Source organism: Orcinus orca, chromosome 1 (assembly GCF_937001465.1).
Source record: "Orcinus orca chromosome 1, mOrcOrc1.1, whole genome shotgun sequence".
Classification (NCBI taxonomy): Eukaryota; Metazoa; Chordata; class Mammalia; order Artiodactyla; family Delphinidae; genus Orcinus; species Orcinus orca.
Genome location: NC_064559.1, coordinates 159,036,140 through 159,044,166, shown reverse-complemented (window position 1 = coordinate 159,044,166; position 8,027 = coordinate 159,036,140). Strand labels below are relative to the sequence as shown.

The 8,027-nt window shown below is 39.2% G+C and overlaps 1 long non-coding RNA gene across 1 annotated transcript in view; it reads left to right on the top strand.

The window, feature by feature from the left end:
* Window positions 1-5,971: 5,971 nt before the first annotated feature.
* The window catches only part of LOC125962207 (uncharacterized), an 11,959-nt gene continuing 9,903 nt past the window's right edge, over window positions 5,972-8,027 (top strand). Inside the window, exon 1 of the long non-coding RNA XR_007473728.1 lies at window positions 5,972-7,810. This is a non-coding gene — a long non-coding RNA (uncharacterized LOC125962207). The remainder of the gene's footprint in view (window positions 7,811-8,027) is intronic.

The window sequence follows — 8,027 nt, the reverse complement described above, 5'->3', positions numbered from 1 at the left end:
AAGCTCAGGAAGGTTTAGTAACTAGTCCAAGGTCACAGTTTGGCAGGGCTGAAATCTAACCCAAGTCTTCTGGCTCTGGAACCTGGACTCAGAACTCCTGTGGTACAGTTTACCCAAACCAGGGATTCTGGGAGTGAAGGACTAAAGTCACTTCTCTTAACTATTCCCTCTCCTCCCACTGTATTTCTTTATCTTCTCCTCAGTCATTATTTTTTCATGCCTTTTAGTGGCTCCCTTATTACTTCAGATTCTCATATACATTGGACCCCAATCACTATTTAAAGAAAGCCTGGGATAAATGTTTTTTTGTAATGTTATAAATGGAGCTAATGTGAGTAAGACCTCATTTATTCATCAAACTTTTATTGAGCCCCTACCGAGGGCTGCTCAGGGTGCTGGGAATATAAAGACACAAAGAAAAAGTCCTTCTCGGTAAGCTGGGACAAAGTAAGAGAGTAGCATCGACATATATACACTACCAAATGTAAAATAGGTAGCTAGTGGGTAGCAGCTGCATAGCACAGGGAGATCAGCTCGGTGCTTTGTGACCACCTAGAGGGGTAGGATAGGGAGGATGGGAGGGAGGCTCCAGAGGGAGGGGATATAGGGCTATATGTACATGTATAGCTGATTCGCTTTGTAATACAGCAGAAACTAACACAACATTGTAAAGCAATTATACTCCAATAAAGATGTTAAAAGAAAAATTGCTTCTCTTCAGGGACTGCACAGTCTTGTGACGAGGATAGACACTAGGCCCATAGACAAGTAATTGAAATACAGTGTGATAAATCGTGTGATAGAGGTAGGGACAGAGTAACGTCAGAACACAGAGAAGGGACATCTGACTCAGAATGGGGTATTGGTGGGAGTTGGGGAAGGTGCACACGCGCGAGTCTTTCTCACAACTTTTACTAGCTCATTGCACAATTGCTTTCTTTCTTTCTTTCTGTCATATTGAAGTATAATTGATTTACGTGTTAGTTTCTGGTGTACAGCAAAGTGATTCAGTTTTATATATATATATATATATATAGTTTTTCATATTCTTTTCCATTATGGCTTATTACAGGATATTGAATATAGTTCCCTGTGCTATACAGTAGGACCTTTTTGTTTATCGATTTTATATATAGTAGTTTGTTAATCTCAAACTCCTAATTTATCCCTCCCCCACCCTCTTTCCCCTTTGGTAACCATAAGTTTGTTTTCTATGTCTGTGAGTCTGTTTTTCACAATTGCTTTATTAAACTTATAAAGTCAACACAAAGACAGTGGTTTATGAAAGCAACACGTAGGGCTTTTGCTGGTGATATCAGATGTGCTGTTCTTGAATAATTCCCTTATTTGAACAAAGCAGCAAGCTCGGTTGATGAAGCATTGAGTTGAGGATATCTCTTATCACCTGTGAATTTTAGACTGAGAGATACTTCCAAGTTCTTTCTGTATTTCTTCATTATTTTAAAATTTTTAAAAGTCAACTTTATTGTAACATAATTTACAGATAATAAAATTCAATTTTAAGTGTATAACTTGATGAGTTTTGACAAATGTATGCAATTGTGTAATTATCATTACAATCAAGATATAGAATATTTCCAAAACTTGAAAAAGTACCCTTGTGTCTGAATCCAGTCACTGTATTCAGTCATAGCAAGAGCTGTAGCGGGTAACCGTTAAAGAAATTAAATGGCTGGAGAGAGCATGACCAATCTAAGGAACTAACATTTATTGAGCACTTTCTGGATGCTTAACCTAAGTACATACACAGATTTATTTACACCCCCTATAAACCATGTGGGGGTTTTATCTCCATTCTACAGAAGAGGAAATTAAGGCTCAGAGAATTTAAATCACTTGCTCAAGGTCATTGAGCTAGAAGTGGTGGAGCCAGATTCCACCCAGTTTGTTTCCCACATTACCTTCTCACTGCTAATATATAGAGGAAAAGGTATAAAGAAATATGGCAATACTCAATGCTCTGTGGTGACCTAAATGGGAAGGAAAGCCAAAAAAGAGGGGATATATGTATATGTATAGCTTATTTACTTTGCTGTACAGTAGAAACTAACACAACATTGTAAAGCAACTATACTCCAATAAAAATTTTAAAAAAAGAAAAAGAAATATGGGAAGCAAAAGACTAGATACCATCTGATTCTATTCATATGAAATTCTAGAAAAGGTAAAACTAGTGATCGAAAGCAAATCATTGGTTATCAGGGGTGTGGGAAGAGGATTAACTGCAAAGGGGCACGAGGAAACTTTTTCAGTTTATGGAAATATTCTACATCTTGATTGTAGTTACACAATTATATACATTTACCAAAACTCATCAAAATGTATGCTTAAAGTTGAATTTTATTATATGCAAATTATACCTCAATAAAGTAATTTTAAAAATCTAAAAAGAAAAAATATAGAAAGACCTTGGAAATATCTTTTGGTTTAAAAGTCACAACAAAATTGTCACCTTTAAAAATGTAACTTTTGCCACATTGAATAATGAAAGTGTAGAAATATTTTGTATGAAATGATGCTAAAATCTTTAAAGGCTGGCAAAATAAATCAGTGCTCATTATGACTTTGAAATTAAATCAGCAAACTGTTTTCTTGCATGAAATGAACAATTCAATATATACATTTCTGAATCTGTTGCAAATGTCTGGTGTACAAGGGTCTGATTAAGCATGATCCAAAAAGAGCTTGCAAGTAGGACTGTTTACTAACATTTCAATTTCTGTGCCTCATTTATTAGACTTAGAATAAAAGGTCTGTTTGGGATTGTCTTTAACCTTGATGATATTTCCACTGAAGCAGCATAATGGCTCTTAATTGCTTAAGTGAAGAGAGCATGTTGATGTGTCCTTCTTTGGGCTAAGAGCTCAGAGCCTAAACCATTATGCTAATTCAAGCATTATATACACCAAAGTATTTATGGGACTGACACAAGTGATGTTGTAGGTAAAGGGCTGTGAAATGGTCTGTAAACAGAGAGAATTGATTTGAGGCCCAAAAGCAGTGCTGTTAAAAGTCACAGCCATTGAACAGCCAACCCTACAATTTCTATCCAGATTGTCAAACTGGGTCAGACAGTGTCAGCAGGGCTGCCATTAGAGATCAGATGGGTGATGTAATAATATGTAAACCAACCACATAAACAGGTAATTCTCATGGTAGAGGTTCATACCCACCTGGGGTGTGTGTGTGTGTGTGTGTCTGTCTGTCTGTGTGAATTCTCATTATGGAAACTTCACAATGCCATATTCAGTCAAATATCAGTGCATTGGGGGTTTTTTTGTTTTTTTTTTTTTGGTTTTTTTGCATTACGCGGGCCTCTCACTGCTGTGGCCTCTCCCGTTGCGGAGCACAGGCTCCGGACGCACTGGCTCAGCGGCCGTGGCTCACAGGCCCAGCCGCTCTGCGGCATGTGGGATCTTCCTGGACCGGGGCACGAACCCGTGTCCTCTGCATCGGCAGGCGGACTCTCAACCACTGTGCCACCAGGGAAGCCCAATGCATTGGTTTTTGATAAAAGAAAAACTTCCAGCCAGTATAAGTGAGACAAGAGAGCAGCAATGCAACATAAAGACATCCAGGGAGAATTAATCTGTAATCATACGGGAAAGGAAGGACAATCAGATCCATGCATTTGACCATCTAGACTTTGACATCATCTGTTTTTCATGCGTCTCTTTCTACAATAGGACTGTACATTTTTTGAGTCAACCTCAAAATAATTATGTAAGGCTCCTCATCATCTGCATTACCAGCATGCCTTTTGACTTAGGACGTCAAAAAAAATGGAATCAATTGTTCTAAAAACTAGGTGGACTTTGAGTTCAGATCCCTACTCTGCCACTTACTGACTTGGGGCAAGTTGTACAACCTCCCTGCACCTCAGTTTCTTCCTCTGTAAAATGGGGCATTGACCTCACAGGATTATTGTGGGGCTGAATACATATAAGGATACCTGCCACAAAGTAAGCATTCAAAAAATGATGAATATTACTGATACGTATTTAGCCTCATAAACTTTTGATTTATGCCTGATATAATTTCTGTGTCAGTTCAATTTTCTTCTTTCTTGGGATTCACAGAGATTATTAACATTCTAGGGAGTTTATTGGATATATGTGGTATTTTAAAAAACAGCTCAAAGCATTCTCTGTTAAACTAGAAAGTTCATTAAAGTGTATATTTTCTCACAGTGACAACAACAAACAGCTCACAGTTAACTCCTTTTAACTTTTCCTTTTTTCCCCAATGAAGGTCCTCTGTCATAGGGTTAGGTTCTACACCAGGAGCACGTCTTTCTCATTTGGTTTCAATGTTAGTGCAGCTTACAGTGGAGTTCTCCGTGAGTGGAATAACAGTGACGTCCTGTGCTGATGGATATGAGTCAGTTAAATTCTTCAGGCCCCTCTTTTGGACAAGAACCTCTACAATGCTTTTCCTCTTATTAGATTGACATCTTATGTTAATTTGCTGTCATTCCAAGCCAAGCTTTTACTGTATAGCTCTGTTTGTATTGGTTAACAGTTTTAATTTAAATATCATTTTCTGGGTATACAGTTGCTCAGGAAATTTTGATGAATTTCAGAATTATGAGTCATTGTATTTAAAATGGCACAGTGTGAAATCAAGACATGGTTTAACCATCCTATGACTTAGCTGTTCTTGTAACTGTCTTCCTTGAGAATGTGCATTAATGAGAAGATAAGATTTTGATTTAATTTTACTCTGTTAGCTCATCAGTTCTAGGGGTAAATTGTATTATGGTATTTTCTGATGGCTTAACATGTGGGATCCTATCAAGGGTAATACAGTGTGTGGTTCCAAAAAAAGGTTCTGTTTTAAAGTTTCTAACATGCTACAAATGCATATTTTAGGAAATATTTTTAAATGCACACAAGACATCCCTTAATCATAGATGAAAGAATTTTCCCAATTTCTTTCTCAACATTTTTGAGCTAGAGGTTTCTTTGAAACTTTGAACATACACAGATTGTTCCAGAGATGCTGTTATTAACAGCTGGGGGGAAAATCCAATAATAGGACCAGAGGTGATATCTAGAGGTTATTTTGTTTCAACTCTTCCATAGGCAGGGCTATGACCAATAATTTTGGACCAATAGGGATCTAGCTTATTTATAAAGGTATTTTATAGATTTCACAGCCACACATAGTAACCCATTCAGAGATTCTATAATCCAGGCCAATAACTCTTCAATAAAGTTTAAACCAAATCAGAATGATCCCAAAGTACAGCTTTATAGATTGGGCCCCTTCTGTCCTCTAGGCAGTCAAAGAGATGTACAAACAGCTTAAACTGGTTCTCTGGTCCCCTTAGGTCACAGAGAAGAAGGCTTTAAGTCTATGAGGGATGACAAATAGATTTCAGTGTGAGTGTCAATTCTCATGGATCAGTGGTAGTTGCCTGGAGCAAGGTGTTAGAGGACTTGAGGCTCTGTCCAGGGTCAGCAGGAAATCGTGCCATGATCTATTAGCAATGCCTGCCATGGTGAAGGGGTGGAAGGTGGGAGCAGCTTTTTCACTAGGACATGCCATTCCGAATTTGTATGTTGTATGTTCTTCCCTGTTGCCCATCTTTCTCAGCTGAAGTTACTTTAAGCTAGCAAACCAGTACCAGTCTAGGTTCCTACAAAGTGGATGCGTTCTTCCACCCGCATCACATTTTAAAATTTTTGTGTAGATCTGGAAAACATCCTGGGTGCTTATTTTTTCCCCAAAAAGATAAAGAATAAGAGTTTCTTCTGAAAGCCTGAAACCTTTACTTCACTGAACAAATATATTGAGTACCTACTATGTGCCAGGCATGTGCCAGGCATGTACCAGGCATGTATGTGTAAGCATGAATGGACTATTTTATTTGTTCAAAGTATCTTTATTAAATAAGTTAAAATATAGGAGCCCTCCCTAAAATTCCTAGAAATGTTTTGTGCTCAATAAATCTGAATTATCCTTTTAAAATATCTTTTACATGCTAGATTCGGCCAAACATGTTTACGCTCTCAGCATCCCTTTACCCCTCCCCCAAAAGGAAACATGGTAACAGCCTGACCTGGAAGTTAAGAGATCTGGTCTATGGTCCTGGTTCCATACTAACAAGCAGTGGGACCTAGAGCAAGTCCCTCCACTGGCCTGTGCCCCCATTCCCCATCTGTAAAGGGGAACACCACTGACCCCCTGGAATGTTGTGTGGCTGGTCACACGGCAAAGGAAAGCACCTGGAGCAAAAAAATGCCTAATGCCAATGCTTTCTGTAACATCAGCATGGATTATTGTTTAAAACCAAACAAAGGAGAAGCACAGGGGCCAAGAGAGGTCACACCAAATATGATCTAAAAGCATATAAACATTACCTTTTTTTTTTTTTTTTTTTTGCGGTACACGGGCCTCTCACTGTTGTGGCCTCTCCCGTTGCGGAGCACAGGCTCCGGACGCGCAGCCTCAGCGGCCATGGCTCACGGGCCCAGCCGCTCCGCGGCATGTGGGATCCTCCCGGACCGGGGCACGAACCCGTGTCCCCTGCATCGACAGGCGGACTCTCAACCACTGCGCCACCAGGGAAGCCCAACATTACCTTTTAAAGTCTTGCAAATATTGGGAGGTAGGGGACAAAGATTTGGCCTAAGTCTGAATATATTAAGAGTGAAAGAGGCCTGTGTTCTAATGTAGTTCTGGTACATCTGGCACTTCCCAAAGTTCTTTGGAAAGTTACTTAACCTCTTATAAAGCTCCGTTTTCTTATCTATGCAATGGGGATAATCATAGCACCTAGCTCAGAGGGTTGTCTATTGGATTAAATGATGATACAAAAAGCTTAGTACACTGTCTGTAATATAACAATACTTAAATGAGTTTTAGCTAGGATCATATTGCTTGGCAATGCTATTTGGGTAACACACAGGAATATGATGTTTTCTCTTTTGTGGTTACAATAATCCCTCCCGTTTGTTAGCGATTACCAAGTGCCGTTGCATAGCCTCCCAAAGCCTTGCACAGCCAGCATTTTTGGAGACTCCTGGCAAATAATATTTGTTGAATTACTTTTCTCACTGAATTCTCACAGAGACCTTGTGAGATGCATATATCTATCACAGGGGAGAACTCTGAGACACAGAGGTTAAGCGACTTGCCCAAGGTTACAAAGCTAAGAAGTGGCCAGCGTGGATCTGAACCTGAGCGCAGAGCTTCTGACTTCAGATTCAATAAGACACTCATCTCATGATGACACATATACTGCACCGCAGTTCTCTCGCTTTAATGTATTCTTTCAACAATTTAATGTATTCTTGAACGCTTACTGTTTAGAGGCTATCTGTAACACAAAATTCAAGGATACAAGGGGCACATAGTTAAAAATCAAAAAGGAAAAAATGTCTCAGACCAACCAAAGGGATTAAAATTTGTAACCATTTCCTTTTCTTGTCCTAATTTTCTAGAAAGGACTATTCAAATTTGGCTGAAAGATTACAAACAAATAAACAAATTTAAAAAACCAAAAAGACATCTAATAGATGTGAGTAGAGACAGTAAATTGTCCTCATCATTTACATGTGAGTAACTGAAGATACGGGCCCGGAAACAGTAAACCATCCTGATCTCTTAGGATCTCCTTCCTCAATCTGCCCCTTCCTTTTTCTTTCCAACAGTCTTCAAATCGGGACAAATACACACATGAATATGATGAGGAGAGTTAGAGACAGACTGTTGTCTCCACCTTCGTTTTCAAGGTGGTATTATTGCTGGCACTCAGGGAAGACCACCCTCCTATTCTGACATGGTGAGCAGACCCCATTACTTTAAGAGCGGCTCATTTATATTGTTCTCCACGAGTCTCTCTCTGGTACTAATCCTGTCGCCCAGACATACACATTTCTCCCATTGACTCCGTGGAAATCATTCACTCTGAGGTACAAATAAAGACAGAGCGAAGAGCCTGTGCAAGCCAAGAGGTGTGGAAAATCCTAGCCTGGAATGCATTCATCTGGTTCCATCTT